This window comes from Symphalangus syndactylus, chromosome 14, assembly GCF_028878055.3.
Source record: "Symphalangus syndactylus isolate Jambi chromosome 14, NHGRI_mSymSyn1-v2.1_pri, whole genome shotgun sequence".
Taxonomy (NCBI): domain Eukaryota; kingdom Metazoa; phylum Chordata; class Mammalia; order Primates; family Hylobatidae; genus Symphalangus; species Symphalangus syndactylus.
In genome coordinates, this window is record NC_072436.2 from 108,375,394 (window position 1) to 108,393,339 (window position 17,946).

The window sequence follows — 17,946 nt, forward strand, 5'->3', positions numbered from 1 at the left end:
GATCAGATTTGCACCCAGGCACAAGCACCCCTAGTCATTCCTTCTAAGAACAAGAAAGAGTGAACAGGATCCAGTTACAAGAGACTGCAGAACCCTAAAATGTTCAAGCCAGAAAAGACACATGAGAGATCACTGCATAATCAATTATCTTCTATCCCACCCTGAACCAAGCCCCCATCCTCAGTGACTTTCCATACCTTCAGATGCCTTCCTTACAGTTCTTTCTCTCTCTCCATATAGACCAGCTACTGCTGTGAAACAAACCACCATGAACTGCAGTGGCATGCAACAGTTAGCATGCATTTCTCATTTACATGTGTGTGGCTTGGCTGGAGTAGCTCTGTGTCTCTGACAGAAGTTCTGTAGGTCCTCTAGGGTAGCTGTACTCCACGTCTTTCATTTTCTTGGACCACTACGCTGCCAGAGGTATACTATGCTCATGGAGATGGCAAAAGAGAGAGAGGGCAAATCCTACCACCCAGGCACCCTTCCATTCTTTGTGTGTGTCATCTTTGCTAATATCTCATTGACCAAAGCAAGTCACATGGCCAAGCTCAAGATGAAGTTGAGGAAAATACTCCTCTCCTCACAAGGCTATGGCCAGGGATGGGATGTATACTACTACTATAAGGGGCTGAAGGACTGGGACCAGAACTCAATCAAACACACTCTTACTTTCCCCCACACCAAGTTCGTTATAGAAACACCAGAAGCAGGAACACAAGCAGGTACGAGGCAGGTTTCTGTCTCCCATCTTCCTAGAGGGACAGGAGTATAAAGACAGAAAACAAAGCATAACAAGTAGCAGGTGAATGGGACAGACAGGTTGGGCTCTGGAGAGGGTTTAGGAACAAGGGACAGGAGCAATTGGCCTGTTTCTTTCTCTGGGTCTTGGAGAGGGATCTTGGGGGTCGGGGCAGGTTCTTTCCAGTTGGGACACACCCCACCAGCTGGTGGCTTGGGAGATAGTACAGGGAGGAGGCATCTCCTGGCTCTGAATCAGAGTGAGGACATGACTGTCTTTTCCAATGATCTTGCAATAGTTCTGGATAACAGGAGAAAGACTTCTCTGTGTTAGCATGCTTTTAACATCTTGCTGATCGCCCCCACTGTTTTTTTAAGAGACAGGGTCTTGCTATGTTGCCTAGGCTGCCTCGGAACTCGCAGGCTCAAGCGATCCCTCAACCTCAGCCTCCCGAGCAGCTGGGATTACAGGTAAGCACCTGGCTCCCTTTTTAACAGACCGTAAACCTCACACTCACGGACTCTTTCAGGCAACAGTATCTGGCTACAATTTATTAGCACTGTTTTATTTCAACAGTATTTATATTCATAAGTTTGTCTTCTATTTTTGGCAGATAGCACTGGTTTCCTGTTTACCATGGCAATATAGGGCTTTCTTTTCAAATAAACATATTAAAATCAACGGAGTTCATTTAAAGAAAACACTTAAGTGAATACTAGTTCAGGTGGAAGGTGGAAATGGCAAAAATTAGAGCTTGAGTGTGGTTAGCATTTGGTGAATAGTGATAGGGTGGAAAGAGGAGAATGGGGTTTGCTGCACTGAGTCTGGGTTCAAATGCAAACTTTATGAATTGCATAGAGCCTTTGGGTAAGTTACTGGTGTAGCTTCTCTGAGCCTTAGTTTCTTCACGGATAAAATGAGGGTAACTTGTTTTGCAGGGCTGCCGTGTTCTATTGAAGATTATATTTGTAAAGTAACTGGCACACACTAAGCCTTCAGCAAATGTGGAAACCTGCCTGCTCCATCCCCTACCTGGCCTTTCCATTCTGGGAGACTTTGGGGTTTTCTCTGTCCTCCACATGGCCATAGGCAGGTAGGTGGGCCCTGCCTGGCCCTCCTCTATAGCAACCAGACCTCACCCTCCTCCCCTTTTATGGAGGAAGAGGACTCAGTTCATATTAGTGCCCTCCTGTCCCTTCTCCAGCTCCACACACACACACACACACACACACACACACACAATTATCTTGGGGGATGGGAGTCTTGGTTAACCGTAGAATTAAAGAAGATTTGGCAGGTCAGACCCTAGGCCAACTTGGGAAGCTCAAGGCCTGGGGGAGGGGGTGGCCCTTTAGAGGGGATCTCAAATCCCCCAAGCATCTCTAATTTAGACCCAAGAAGGCCCTCTCATGACAGAGCTCCTCAGCAGGATTAAAAAAAGATGCTCAACAGAAAATCTAAACATGGAGTCCAACCAGAGCACACGATTGCACAATAAATTAACATTTCTTAAAAGGGTTTCTCATTCTCTTGTCAGTGGCACAAGTCAATTGCCTTGTATTCTGGGGTATGTGCAAGTAACACGAACTTGTTAAATTAAAAGTTTTAAAATATACTATTATATGTTGTGACCCTCTTTTGGAATTTCTCCAATTTGTAAAAATACACTGACTCCCACTCCCTCCTTCCACACACACACGATGGGGCTCAGGCGCCTCTGGTCTCCCCCATCCTCCCAAGAGCCCCTAGAGCAGATCAGCCCTCCCAGTTTCCAGATGGGGAAACTGAGGCTGGAAAGAAAGGCAGTTCCTTTGATGTCATTTCCAGGGACACTAAATTCCAGGACTGTGGGTTGAAAGGCTGTGGGGAGTGGTTTGTGTGAGTGTGAGTGTGTGTGTGTGTGTGTGTGTGTATTGGTGGGGTGGGGGAGTGAACGGGGGGTCCTGGAAGAGTCTAAAGACTGGTTGCTGGGCATCTCACACCAAGGCCAGGCCTCCAGGTGAGATGATAAAAATAACAATGGCTGACGTCTATGGAGTAGGTGCCATGAGCCAAACACTGTGGACGTATTATCACCTTCCGACCTCTAATCACTCCCATTCCCAGAAGAGGAAACTGAGACAGGGGAGATTATGGACGAGCTCAGTAAGTTCATAAAAGGCCAGAGAAGGGGTTCTAGAGCAGGGAGCCCGGATTCCAAAACTCCTTAGGGAAGGGGAAGAAAAGGGGAGAAGAGGAGAGGAAAGAGAACGAGAGGGATGTGGAAACCTGCAGAGAAGGGAAGCCCCTTGCTCCCGGGAGCCTCCCTTTCTCCCTTTTCCCTCGGGCCCGTGCCACCGGCTCCGCCCCAAACTTGGCCACAGAGCCGCAGGGAGGCGGGGTGGGGGGGGACTGGGGGGTGCCAGGGCGCTCCCAGCCTCGGCCTTTCCCTCCACGGCCCCCTCCCTCCGCCGGCGGCCCCTCCCACTCGGCTCTCCCGGCTCCTGACGTCACGGCCCGGGAGGCGGGATCGGGGAAGGAGGGGCTCCGCCGCCAAGAGGGTGGAGGGAGGGCGCGCAGTCCCAGCCCAGAGCTTCAAAACAGCCCGGCGGCCTCGCCTCGCACCCCAGCCTGTCCGTCGATCCAGCAGCCAGCGCAGCCGCCAGCGCCGGGTGAGTTGCGGGCGCGCCCAGGGCGCGGGGCGACATCCGTGGGCGGCCCCGGGATCGCGTACGCCCGGGCAGCAGGGACGCGACCTCTCCACTTACTGGACCGGGAGCAGCCCCCGGAATTGGTGACAGTAACGGGAGGGCCGAGGTGCCACCCATGCCGCCGACCTCTGGTCTGCGCCACGCTCGCCCGGGCCCCAGAATTCCACTTCGCCACCCCAGGACAGCTTCCCACGCCTTTTGAGCCGAAGCGGGCGGGAAAAGTTTGGGGAGGAGTCAGGGCGCCTCCTCTCGCCCCGCCGGACTCACACCCGGGGCTCTTGGAGTCCAGGGAGATCCCCAGGTCGCGTGAGGGATTCCTGGGCAGCGTCCCCAGCCTCGCCTCGCGGGCAGGACTAGTGCGCCAGGCCGGGCCAGCGGGTCCTCCTGGGCTGCGTACCTCTCTAGGCCCCCGCCGCTGCTCCGTCGCGCCCCCGAGCGACGAGGAGCGACTTCTTGGGGGTCAGGAGCGGTGGAGGAGCCCGGAGGCGCTGCTGGGATGACACCTCTCTCCCTGCCAACTCTAGTAGGGCTTGGGGGGCTTTAAAGAAGCAAGACCACACCCATGGGTTCCAGAGGGAGGGGAGGCTGCAGCTCGGGGTGTGGATTCTATGCCCTCCCCAAATCCAGAGATCTGAGCGCCCTCCAGGAGGTCTTTTAGGTGAAGATGTGGGGCTGGACATGGGGACTCCGAAGACACCGCAGGGCAAAGCATTCCCTCCAGGCCACAGAGTCCAACCCCTGCCAGCTTCGGGTTTGGGGAAGGGAGTACTGCCCCTCCCAAGCTTTGAGGGTGTGTGTGCACCTTGATCTTATAATTCACCTGTGTCTAAGTAAGGGGCTTGGTGAGGGACTTAAGAAGCCTCCAGTTCAAATACGGTGTGATTGTACTTTTATGAGACACCTAGAATAGGCAAATTTTATAGACAGAAAGTAGAATGGTGGTTGCCAGGGGCTGGGGGTACCTGGGAACCGGGAGTTACTGTTTAATGGGACAGTTTTTGTTGGGGACGATAAAAAAGTTTTGGGTATACATAGTGGCAATGGTTACACAGTACTGTGAAGGTATTTATTGCCACTGAGTTGTATACTTATTGGTTAAAATGATGATTATGATGTTATGCATATTTTATCATAAATTTTTTTTAAAAGCCACCTCTAGCCACCTCTGCACTCCAGTCTGAATCAGAGAGAAATCTAAGAACCGACACATTATTGCTGGGCACCTCTTCCTGGAATTCGGCCTTCAGTTAAGAAAGCTTAAAGAGGACGAGGAAGGGAGGGGGTCCTGATTTCCCAGGAGTCACACAAGGGGAAGGATGGCGACCTGAGCTGCTGGAGGTTTGCAGTTGGCTGGTGCTCGCCCTCCATCTCCATTTCTCCCTGGGAGCCTCACCCCTCAGCTGTTTCCAGCACACTCTCCTGTTGCAAGTGGGGAAACAGGCTAGAGGTCTAAGTCGGTTTGCCCAAGGCCACTGAGCTGGTAAATGCAAAGAACTAGACCTTGAACCTCCATCTGTCTCCCCAAGCCCTTCCCTTCTTTCCACCTGGAGATGCCCTGCTGGTTTGCAGGGAATGAGGGGAGACCCTTCTGGGGAAAACAGGGCGTGGATGCCCATGGGGACCTTGGCAAATGCCAAGACCACAGCCCAGGGAGAGGCGTGGAGGTGGCAGGAAGGTGCAGAACCTGTTTTCCCACTGAAGGTTTTTGGATCTCACCACCTCCATCCCATGCTGAACCAGGGAGTCGAGTAGGAGGCAGAGGGTTGGCCACATAGCCTGGAGCCTCCTCTGCCCCTCAAGTGGAGAGATTGAGGTGCGCCTGAAATCCAGAGAATGTGTTTGTGTTGGAAACCATGGAGTTGACCAGCTGAGTGGGTGAGGGCAGGGCCAGGCGGAAACGTCCCTATGAGGAGGGTGAGGCTTGGGGCTGACACTGCCCCACCTCGGGCCGGAGGAGAGGGTGCACCCGCTCTGGCTGGCACCACCCCAGATTAGGGTCTAGCTAATGAGGGGCCAAAAGGGCTTGGTGGCATTTTATTGTGGCTGCGGAGCACATCCATTTAGCAACCCGTTCCTGCTTCTCCACCCCCACCCACTTAAATCCTTTCTTCCCGGAATGGAAGTGAATGTTTCACCTCAGTTTCTTTTCTCTGCCTCTCACATAATATCTTCATAGTAGGAGCTAAAACCACATGCATATGTGCACAGACGCCTCATTTTCCAGCAACAGGTAATTAACAGGGAGGATCAACCAGCCCATTTTTCACCCTAGGCATAGAGTGACACTCTCCTGCCCTCGCCTCTGCTATACAGCCTTCCAGGTCAGTGAGGGCACAGCAAAGGCCACTTCTTTGTCATAGTAAACTGCGCCAGACAGGACCAGGAGGGGAAGTCTGCTGAGATGAAAATATATAAATGTCCTTCCAGGCCAGATGGGCTGGCGCTGGACTGCTGGCTGCTTGGCGAGGTTTGTTTGGGAAGCAGGAGTCCAGCCACCCTCCTTTTGCAGGGTGGGGGGGAGGTCAGATAATTGTGTGTGTGTGGGGTCGGTGGGGGCAACATGTGGCTGCTTCCCAGCTCTGTAGCCAAGTGGGGACTCTGACATGGGCCACAGGGGTTAAGGTGGGGACAGGGCGGGGTTCTCCAGCCACGGGAGTTCCAGAGGGGAGGCGGTGACATTACTTACCCAAAGGTGGGGTAGGGCCCCAGGCACTGGGATTGAGGGGGCAGATCTCTCCCAGAGGAGAGAGTTAAAGGCCAGCCTCAGGATGCCTGTGCAGGAGGGGTGTGTGTGTGTGTCGGGGTGTCTCAGGAGGGCAGGTGATTGGCAGCAGCAGCTGGAATGAAGGAAGAGGGCAGTTGGCATCATAGAAGGGATGGAGGCCTGACTCTTGGACGATGGCTTCAGCATGTGCAGGGAAGGAATGGGGATTGGTGTGGTGGTGACAGGCAGAGCAGTCTCCCCTTCTCACCCCAGGAGTGGTGAAGTCTGGCTCCCTGCAGAAGTTAGCCAAAGAATGCATTTTCGGCAGCACTGTGGCAGGAATCAGATGCATCTGGCTCTTGTTAGGGACAGGCCAGGGGGGAGTCTAAAAATATCAGAGGCAGAGCTGCCACCCAGCGAGAGAGTGCCGGGCTGGTAACCTGACACCTGAGTGGAGGCTGGTGGTGATGGGAGCACTCGTCCTGCTCTGTTCCAGAGGTACTCATGCTCCTTCAGGTGCCTGAAAGGGTGAGAGCTCACTGCATTCGGGACAGCCCTGGGCTAAGATTGGAGAATTTCAGGGCATAAGGACCTTAGAAAGTCCCAGTATGACATTGACAGCTAGGGACACTCAGAGAGGTGGAGTGACTTGCCCAGGTCACACAGCAATTTGGCAGCTGACCCAGGACTAGATCTAGGCCACAGCTGAGGGGAGGTCAGTGGGATTCCAGGCCCAGGTGCCCAAGGCCTGGGACCCTTATAGCACATGTCATCTGTCCAGGATGCTGGATTTCCATGCTCCCGTGCTGATGGGACAGTGGTGAGCAAGACGTCCGCTCAGGCAGTAGGTCACTTCCCACTGAGCACTGGGTTGCTCCTGGGCAAAGCCGTTGAACCCTGGGAACGCTGGCCTATCTTGGGGCAGGATATAGGGAGGAAGGAGCCTGGAGGAGAACTGGCCGAATGAGTCCCTCCCTCCTTCCCGTGCAGAGACACTGCTGGTTTTGTTCATGCAGTATCTCCGGTGCTTAATGAGTAGTTGTTAAAGTGAATAATTGAATTCCTGGGGCCCTCATCTTCCTTGGCAAGCTGGGCTTCTGTTAAGGGACTGAGGATGAAGAAGAGACTTCTCCAGTTCCTGCTCTTTAGGGACAGGCTAGATGACATCAGCTTCTAGAAGCTTCCTGGAACTCTGGGTCCAGAGCTGAGGGAGGGGTCACCAGGGTGATATTTGACACCAGGATTGTCCTGAGAAATCTAGGATGCAAAATCGCCATCACCACGCAGGATATACAGACAGACAAGCCAAGCCTCTCAGTGCAGACCGCTCATAGTCTAAGATCGAGCAAGCTTTTCCCAATAGTAAAGTCGTGCACTTTGAAGATTTCTCTTTTGATGACCTGATCACAAACTACTCTGAACTGTCTTTCCTCAAAATGCAATGAATTTAAGAAACTTGCAGTGAGTAAATAAGACCCAAAGTTTTTTTGTTGATCTTCTGAATGTTTTCCAAAAACGTGTTACCGCTGGTGGCGCACAAGATAATTCTCAAAGGCCCATGGCGTAAAAACAGAAAAGAATAATTATGTCTTCTTCTTGATTGGTATTGGGGGAAAAAAATGTAAGTAGCACACAAACTCATGGTTTCACAGATACTTCTGCTTGGGTTGAAACAAAAGTTGATGCTGTAAACGTTAAAACATTTTAAGATACTCAAAGAATTTAGTTAATAAGCACAGTGGTCCTTGCGTTTGGCAAAAATCTGAGTACTAGAGTGCCTGCTTTTTGGGAGATGGTTTTATAAGGGGCTGGGTGGACGTGTCGCACTTTTTGGAAACATGGCTCATCCGGAAATATCTGAGAGCTCCCAGACTAAGCCCCTGTGTTGCAAAGAGGCCCCTATATTCAGCTTCGGACCGAGGCCTGCCACTTAGCTTCCAAGGGAGTCCCTTCATCTTTAATGAGGGTCATGATTCCACTCTGATGACCTTTGCCAGTTGTCTGTGGATCAGAAGAGATGATATATTGATGCACATGGAAGTGGCTTGATTTGTTTGTGGTTTGCTTGAACCAAAGGAAGGCTGAGAGAGATGCTGGCTTCCTCACTTTAATCTTGATGGGTTATTATTAAGCAACTCTGTGCAGTGAGCTGCTGCAGGCTTTGGCAATACAATGGGGAATTTCCCTGTCTTCAGAGGAAGTTATCGTCTAGCGATGGGGGTGACAAGTCCAAGAATGCAAGCTCCTCACTCCTGTAATCCCAGCACTTTGGGAGGCCGAGGCAGGTGGATCACGAGGTCAGGGGATTGAGACCATCCTGGCTAACATGGTGAAGCCCAGTCTCTACTAAAAATACAAAAAAATTAGCCTGGCGTGGTGGCAGGCGCCTGTAGTCCCAGCTACTCGGGAGGCTGAGGCAGGAGAATGGTGTGAACCCAGAGCTTGCAGTGAGCTGAGATTGCGCCACTGCACTCCAGCCTGGGTGACAGAGCGAGACTCCATTTCAAAAAAAAAAAAACAAAAAAAGGATAATTTTTAAAAAGAAGAGGCAGAGATTGCGAGCAGGGACCCCTGCTGCAGGAGCAATGGGTGCCTGGTTTGCCTTCAGTGCTGAGTGTATGAAGGGAGGGAGATGGAGCAGGAAGGGATGAGGGGGGCCACAGTGTGAAGTTGGCTTCCCTTCCACATCCCCAAGAACCTGGCTAGGGAGGCAGGCGTGAGGATGCTCATGGAGCATTATTGGAATAGAATATCCAATGATAGGTAGGAAATAGAGAAAAGGAAAAGTGGAAGCAACCTAAATATCCATCAGCCATTTTGCAGAATATTTTACAGCAGTTAAAAAGAACAAGGGGCCGGGCATGGTAGCTCATGCCTCTAATCCCAGCACTTTGGGAGGCCAAGGCAGGCGGATCACTTGAGTTCAGGAGTTCAGGTTTAGCTTGGCCAATATGGTGAAACCACATCTCTACCAAAAATACAAAAATTAGTTGGGCATGGTGGTGTGCACCTGTAATCCCAGCTACTTGGGAGGCTGAGGCACAAGAATCGCTTGAACCCAGGAGATGGGGGTGGCAGTGAGTCGAGATCATGCCATTGCACTCCAGCCTGGGTGACAGAGCAAGACTCTGTCTCAAAAAAAAATAAATAAATGAAAGTTTATCCATTGTACCCATATGGAAAGAGCTTTATGGCATTACTGAGTTTAAAAAAAGAACAACCAGGAGAAGTGTATGTGGAAAAATGTATTATTCATATAAACAGAAACAGAAATTCTTGTTGTACTTTCTGTGGCCTCACATGTTTATACGAGGAACAATGTCTGGAAGGAGACATCGGAGTAGGTCCATGTGGTTGTCTCTGATGGGAGGGTAGGGAAGGAACTGGATTGAAAGGATACAATCTTATCTCAAGCCTTATCTGTAACCAAGAGAGTATCTGCATGCATTACCGACTTCAGTAATAATGCGCTCATTTTCCCTGACCTTGGTAAGCAGTGGACGTTGTGCAGGTGTGAGGATGGGGAGAGATGATGCCTTTGGCTGTGGGGGGTCAGAGACTCCATGGATGGACCACTTAGGGATTGTTTTGGAAATGCAGAGACAAGGAAATGGTGACCAGTCTGAGCAGGTGTCGTCCAGTCCCCATGGAGCATCCCCCTCGGAACGTCACATTGCAGATGCCAATGAACATAATGTGTTTCCAGTCTGAGTGCTGTTCATGGGGGTTAACCGTGGCCAGGTGTGGTGGCTCAGGCCTGTAATTTTAGAATTTTGGGAGGCTTAGGCAGGAAGGATGGCTTGAGCACAGGAGTTTTGAGACCAGCCTGGGCAACATAATGAGACCCTGTCTCTACAAAAAAATAGAAAAATTAGCCAGGCATGGTGACACGCACCTGTAGTCCCAGCTGCTCTGAAGGCTGAGGTGGGAGGATCGCTTGAGCCCAGTAGTTTGAGGCTGCAGTGCGCTGAGACTGCGCCACTGCACCCTAGCCTGGGCGACAGAGCAAGACCCCATCTCTTAAAACAAAAACAAAAACCCATGCTGACCACTCCCTTTCACTGTGAAGTGAAGAGTTCTGTTTCTCTCATAGAACTGATGGAGGAGATGCTTTGGGGTCCTAGTTGTCTTAGAGTGGACATTTGTCTTTGGAGTGGGGATGGGAGCTTCTCTAACTCATCACAGTGTTCCAGCCTTGAGGTCCTCATCTGTCCCAGAATGACTGCTTACTAACTGTGGCATGAAGAACATGGTGTCTGCTGAGGGGTGACAGGTGCATTCTGAAGACAGTAGGCAGATGCCAGTGGGATCAGAGAATTGGATTGTGGGGTGCTACAGGGGGGCTGCGTACAGACATGTGGAGGGTCGAAAGGGTGCTATTTGGAAACTAACTCCCAGGCTGTGACATTTATTCTGGAGATAATCCTTAATTCCTGAACTTGGGAGTTCTGTGACAGGTCATCTATGCTGATTTATTCCTCATGTGTTCATTCTAATATTTATTGGCTGTTTACTGTGTGCCAGGCAGTGAAGAAAAATGGACTCGGCCCCTGTAATGGAATTTATCTAGCAGTGGATGGAAGGTCATCTACGGGAGGGTCAAGAGAAACCTAAATCTTTTTTTTCTTTTTGAGACAGGATCTCGCTGGGTCACCCAGGCTGGAGTGTAGTGGTGCAGTCACAGCTCACGGCAGCCTCGAACACCTGGGCTCAAGTGATCCTCTGTCCTCAGCCTCCTGGGTAGCTGGGACCACAGGTGCCCCCAGCTAATTTTTAAATTTTTTGTAGAGACTGGGGTCTTCCTTTGTCACCAGGCTGCTCTCAAATTCCTGGCCTCAAGTGATCCTCCCTCCTCAGCCTCCCAAAGTGCTGGGATTACAGGCATGAACTGCTGTGCCCAGCTGCAACCTAAATCTTTTAAGGGTCTTTGCCCTTGTCTGTCTAGGGTACAGAAGAAAAACGAAAAATCCCCTCTTTCTCCTGCTCCCTCATTTGCTTTTCTGAATATATTTAGATCATCAGGTGATAACGATCTTTTGAGTAAAATGTGGCAAGGGAGCCTCGAGTCCTCTCTCTTATTAATGTGGAAAGTGTCTTGAAATTCAGATGGACGGTCATGAGCCCTAAAGCCCAGAGCCTAGAGCCCAGGAGAGGCTGACAGCAGTGGACCAGGCTGGTCTTTGAGCCAACAGTGGTGGCCTCTCAGTATACACCACCACCACCCATCACTGGCTTACAGTGGAAGCCTGGAGCAGTCCTCTGTCTCTTCGTGCAAACCTTCAGTCCTTCTGGAATCCATCCCCTCTCTTCATCTCAGTGGCTTCTATCTTGGCCCAGACCGCTGCCATCTTTTGCCTTGACAATTGCACAAGCTCCATGACCTGTGTCCCCGCAGCCACTATGGCCTTGTAATCCATTTCCCATATGCATCCAGAAGGATCTGATCAAGTCACTCTTCCCCTGCCCCACTTAAAATTCTTCAGTAGTTTCAACTGCTCCTAAGCAAAAACCAGGCCTTACGTGATCTGACTCAGAGGTCCTTGGCTGGCTGCCCTTCAGAATCTCCTGGGGAATCTGGATAGAATGCTGATTTCCAGTCCCCACCTGAAAGTAATGATCTCAGAATCTCTGGAGGCAGGGGCCAGGGCACAGGGGTTTAAGGTGCCCCAGTGCGGTTGGTGGTGAAACGTACTGGTCTAACCCCTTCTCTGGACTCATCACTCTCCCCTGTTGCTTTCTACTCTAGCCTACTCTTTTTTCTTAGTTCCTGCAGCTCTTTTTTTTTTTTTTTTTTTTTGAGACTGAGTCTTGCCCTGTCACCAGACTGGAGTGCAGTGGCGTGATCTCAGCTCACTGCAGCCTCCGACTCCCTGGTTGAAGCGATTCTCCTGCCTCAGCCTCCCAAGTAGCTGGGACTACAGGCGCACACCACCACGCCCAGGTAATTTTTGTATTTTTAGTAGAGGCAGGGTTTCACCGTGTTGGCCAGGCTGGTTTCTATCTCTTGACCTCACGATCCGCCCGCCTCAGCCTCCCAAAGTGCTGGGATTACAGGCATGAGCCACCGGACCCTGCCAGTTCCTGCAACTCTTAATCCTCTGTCACCACTGCTTCTACCTGCTGTTTCCCTTGCCCTTCTTCTTCTTCCACGTTCCCTTCCTCTCTCTGTCCAGCTAATTCTCTTTATCCTTTAAGACCTTTAAGACTATACCTAATGCTAAATGATGAGTTAATGGGTGCAGGAAATCAACATGGCACATGGATACATATGTAACAAACCTGCACATTGTGCACATGTACCCTAAAACCTAAAGTATAATAAAAAAAAAGAAAATAATTTTAAACGAAAGCCGATTCAATTATCAACATAAAAAAAAAAAAAAAAAAGACTCATACCAGGCCAGGCATGGTGGCTCATGCCTATAATCCCAGCACTTTGGAAGGCCGAGGCAGGAGGATCACTTGAGGCCAGGAGTTTGAGACCAGCCTGGGCAACATAGTGAGACCCCATCTCTACAAAAAAAAAAAGTAAAAATTAGCCAGCCAGGCGTGGTAGCTCATGCCTGTAATCTCAGCATTTTGGGAGGCCGAGGTGGGTGGATCACTTGAGCTTAGGAGTCTGAGACCAGCCTGACCAACATGAAGAAACCCTGTTTCTCCTAAAAATACAAAAATTAGCCAGGTGTGGTGGCACATGCCTGTAGTCCCAGCTACTCGGGAGGCTGAGGCAGGAGAATTGCCTGAATTCAAGAGGCAGAGGTTACAGTGAGTTGAGATCACGCCACTGCACTCAAGCTCTGGGTGACAGGGCAAGACTCTGTCTCAAAAATAAAATGAAATAAAAATTAGCTGGGTATGGTGGCGTGCACCTGTCGTCCTAGGTACTCCAGAGGCTAAGGCGGGAAGATTGCTTGAGGCTAGGAATTCAAGGCTACAGTGAGCTGTGATTGCACCACTGCACTCCAGCCTGGGTGGCAGAGCGAGACTCTGTCTTTAAAAAAAAAAAAAAAAAAAAAGCCACCATTTTTTCAGGGACGCTTTCTAGCCCTAAGTTAAGTCAGATTTTCTCCTCTGCCATTAGTTCTGATGGTATTTGTTTAAGCCCAGCAAAGGCTGGAAGGCACAGGGACCATCGCTTCCTATCTGATAGTTCACCAGGGCACCCCAATAACCATCGTGATGTACCCCCAGCGTCTCAGCAGACCCAGGGGAGGAGTGGGAGAAGGGAGCCTTGGGTGAGCGTTGAGCTGGAGACTGCAAGGGCAGGGGGTTTGGAAGCCCTGAGAAGTCACTAGGGTCAGGGCAGCTGCTCCCTCTCCCTCCTGCAGTTGGCTCTGTGTGGAGCCACATCAGGCCTGAATGGCATGATCAGCATCCGTTTATACCAGTGTGACACGGGGTCACATTCTTCCCAGACCAGAGCCTGAGAGAGGCTTAATCATCGGCACACCCAGAGTGGGGTCTGCACCGCCCGCAGGCATTTGGAAATGACTCCTGTAGCATACAGGCGATGTTGAAGACTGTATTATGCTCGCGTTCATTTCAGTGTATTACTTAAATGTCCCTTGGCAAGTGATGCTGATTTTCCATTTACAGTGTAATACATGTTTAAAGATGAATTGGGCTGGGTGTGGTGCCTCATGCTTGTAAACCCAGCACTTTGGGAGGTTGAGGTGGGAGGATCACTTGAGCCCAGGAGTTCAAGACCAGCCTGGGGAGCATAGGGAAACCCCTATCTCTACAAAAAATAAAAAAATTACCCAGGTGTGGTGGCATACACCTGCAGGAGACTGAGGCAAAAGGATCACCTGAGCCCAGGAGGTCAAGGCTGCAGCAAGCTGTGATCATGCTACTGCACTCCAGCCTGGGCAACAGAGCGAGACCCTGTTTTAAAAACAAAAAACAAAACAGAATAAATGTTTTAAAAATGAATCAATTGAAGCGTAATGTGTTTTAAGGAAAACTGTTGAATAGTGAGTAGAACAGGTGGTGTACCCACAGAAATGATCACAGTGGTGTGATTGACACTGGGGGCCCACCCATGTCCCGTTTGCTGGATCGTGTACTCATCATCTCCAGCTGTCATGAGTGCAGGCTTCGAATGACTTTCTTCTCGGTTTCACCCAAGAGTATCTGTTAGAAAATCCCTAGCACAGCTGGGCACAGTGGCTTACGCCTGTAATCCTAGCACTTTAGGAGGCCAAGGTGGGTGGATCACCTGAGGTCAGGAGTTCTAGACCAGCCTGGCCAACATGGCGAAACCCCATCTCTACTAAAAGTACAAAAAATTAGCCGGGTGTGGTGGTAGGCGCATGTAATCCCAGCTACTCAGGAGGCTGAGGCAGGAGAATTGCTTGAACCCGGGAGGCAGAGGTTGCGGTGAGCCGAGATTGTGCCACTGTACTCCAGCTTGGGTGACAAGAGTGAAATTCCATCTCAAAAAAAAAAGAAAGAAAGAAAATCCTAGCACAAGAATCCACACCCTAGCCTTTGCTTCTAGGTAACCGGACCTAAGGCGGTGATGCTCAGGGAATGCGGCTTTAATCCGACCATCCTCTTGGTCTGTCTCGGAGGAACTGTGGCCCAGTGAGCAGGTGCCACTTGCCCCAGGTTACCCTGTGACTCCCTGGCAGGGCCAGTTGGAGGAAACAAAAGATAAAGGAAGATGCACCAATGACTTTTTTTCACTCACTGGTGTTTAGTGGGACCGGGTTTGCCACTCTAGCAGCAGGGTCTTGGTGCTGGGAGAATAAGTCTGTTCTCTTTCGCAGGAGACAGCATGAAAAAAGGATTTAGTTCTCTCTCTGGAACCAAGCAATCTGAGAGGCACCTGTGAATCCACATGTAAATATATAATACATACATAAATATATACATATATAAAATATATATATTGGTGTATATGCTATACTTGACCTCAATTCACCAGGAACGTGAGGCAGCTGGTGCTTTGAATGTTTTCATTTAAGGGCCAAGGGAAGTGGTTTGCAAACCTTGCTGTTTATTGGAATCACTGGGCATCATTTAGCACCTAGTGGTGGGGGCCGTCCCCAGAGGTTCTGATTTAATTGGTTTAGAGTAAAGCCCCAATGCTATGCCCTTCTACTTCCTGCAGCCTGATTTCTCTGCAGCCCTGGTATTGCTGTAAATTGATCGTGGCTAAGCCTTTGCTGTGTTTTCTGTGTCTATCTTCCTTTATTCTATAGCTCTGGGCTTCCTGAGGCAAGATGGTGGTGAAGGGCATGACTGTTCCACTCCCAGCTCTGCCACTTACTGGGGATGTGACCTTTGACAAGCTACCTAACCTCGCTACCCCTCCATTTTTTCATCTATAAAATGGGGATTGCAATGAACCCAAGCAGACGGTATTCTGGTGGAGACGATCTCCAATGCCTCAATCCTTCCATTTCCCCCTTGCTTTTGTGGTATTTCGTGCCGCGCACAGCAGGAGTCCATGTACAACCCTGGTAGGATGTGAATCAAGAAGAGCTTTGGTTTGCTGTATGAGGGTGTTACGGCCCTGGCAGTCCTCTTTGGGGAAACCCAAGTCTCTCCACTTTGCCTTTTCCTCAGGGGGTCTTAGGGCTCCTAGAGAACCAGTGTCCTGTCCTGCTAAAGCCCCACCTTGGACTTGACCCTCCACACCTGGCCTTACCTTGAGCTTCCTGTCCCTCCCTGGGCTGTGGACCGAATACCTGGCTCACCCACCCTGGTATGTTCCAGAGCCTGGTCTGAGCCCCTACTGCCCCTGCCCCAAGCATCCTCATTGTGTTTTTACCACAGTTTCCAAGCAGATCATGAGCCACGGAATTATTCATGCTCCCTGCCCTCAGAGTAGTCAGAGAGCTGGAGGCTGTGGGGCTGCCAAGGGGAAGAGAATGCTATATTGTCATCTCAAGGCTTGAGGCTTCTTGGCGAGACCTGGAGTGGGGAAGAGAACGCTCCTGAAAACAGCATCCCTCACTCCACTGATAACGACTTCAAAATCTGCTGTGGGCCAGGCACTGTGCTGGGCACGGGGACAGAGCAGTGATGAGACAGACATAAATCCCTGCCCGCTGGGAGCTTCCACTCCCGAGAGGCAAGACAGAAAAAAGAAGTGCACAGAGATAAATAAGAAGATGGCAGATAGTGTTTAGTGATTCAAGAGCTGAAGGCAGGCAGATCACGTAGACCAGAAAAGTGGGGAGGCTTCTCTGCTGACTTAGGAGTTGGGGCTGAATGAAGAGAAGAAGTCAGTTACACCAAGATCTAAGAACTTTCCAGAAAGAGGGATCTGCACGTGCAAAGGTCCACTACTCTGAGGGGTGGGAGGTGAGCTTGGTTTGTTGGGGAGAAAGAAGGGGCACTGGTTTGAAGCATGAAACCAACCTGACAGTTTTTTTTAGCTCTCTGTGAGGGCCGCGACCCTGTGGTCCATGTCTTTCTGTCCTCCCTCAGTGCCTGCAAAGAGCCTCGCATGCTCTGTGTACTCAGCAAACACACTGATGGACAGGTAGCCACCTGTGAAAATGGGGACACACACGCCGCATCTCTTGGGGCATTCAGAGGAGTGGAGAACTGGCTTCCTGGTTGGAGACCACTGAAGACAGAACTGGAATCAATGAAGAGAGATCCCTGTTTAATGCTGTCCCAGGCCCGGGGGGGTAGCTGATCAGTTGTAGCTGTGGCATGGTCTGAGGGTCAAGAGGGTTCCCAGCCCGGACCAGCCTTTTCCAACTCAAGACCCTGGCTCCTGACCATGGTTTCCACCCTCCCTCCCACAGCAGGGGCAACAGAGGGCACTTTGATCAGGGTGTCCTTCTTGCGTTAGACCCAGGGGAACAAAGGTATTGAAATACCAGCTTCCAGTGAACTCAGAATTTCCTGGTTTTTAAAAATCTTTGTTTAAGGAGGGTTTTTTTTGTTTGTTTTTTTGTTTTTTTTTTTTTTGACAAGGTCTTGCTGTGTTGCCCAGGCTGGAGTACAGTGGCTCAATCATAGCTCACTGCAGCCTCAAACTCCTGGGTTCCTGCAACCTTCCTGCCTCAGCCTCCCGAGTAGCTGGGACTACAGGTGTGTGCCACCACACCCGACTAATTTTTTTATTTTGTAGAGATGGGATCTTGCTGTGTTGCCTGGGGTGGTCTCAAACTTCTGGCTTCAAGCTATCCCCCGACCTCTGCCTCCCAAAGTGTTGGGATTATAGGTGTGAGCCACTGTCCCTGGCCTGTTTAGTGAGTTTTTGAAAGCGTACTATTCGTCGTATTTTCATGTATTCACAGATATATGCGACCATCACCACAGACAATTTCAGAATACTTTCATCATCTCAAAAAGAAATTGTATACCTTTTAGATATCACCTCCCCTATTTTCCTATCCTCCTTCACTTCTAATCAGCCACGAATCTACTTTCTTTCTATGGTTTTGTCTCTTCTGGAGAGTTCATCTAAATAGAATCATAGAATATGTGGCCTTTTGTCCTTGGCTTCTTTCACCTAGCATAATATTTTCAAGGTTCATCCACGTTGTGGCGTGGATCAGTGCTTCGTTCCTTTTTATGGCTGGATAATACTTCATTGCATGGATGTACATATCCTATTTGTCTGTTCATCTGCTGATGGATGTGTGAGTTGTTTCCATCTTTTGGCAATTGTGAATAATGCTGCCTTAAACATTCATGTGCCAGCTTTTTGTGGACGTCTGTTTTCATTTCTCTTGGGTGCATATCCAGGAGGGAAATTGCTGGGTCACAGGGTGACTCTGTGTTTAATAATTTAAGGCCTGTCCTGGTGCTTAGCTCCTAGGAAGCTTCCAGTGGTGAAA

The 17,946-nt window shown here is 50.3% G+C and overlaps 1 protein-coding gene across 2 annotated transcripts in view; it reads left to right on the forward strand.

Moving 5' to 3' along the window:
- Positions 1 to 1,127: 1,127 nt before the first annotated feature.
- EMP2 (epithelial membrane protein 2) overlaps positions 1,128 to 17,946 on the forward strand; it is a 55,490-nt gene continuing 38,671 nt past the window's right edge. Inside the window, exons 1-2 of one of the 2 annotated variants that reach the window (XM_055240997.2) lie at positions 1,128 to 1,215; positions 1,684 to 1,838. The gene's annotated coding sequence lies outside the window, so the exon portion shown is untranslated. Of the gene's footprint in view, positions 1,216 to 1,683; positions 1,839 to 3,257; positions 3,397 to 17,946 lie in introns of those variants that run through there. The other variant, XM_055240996.2, reaches the window with a different exon arrangement.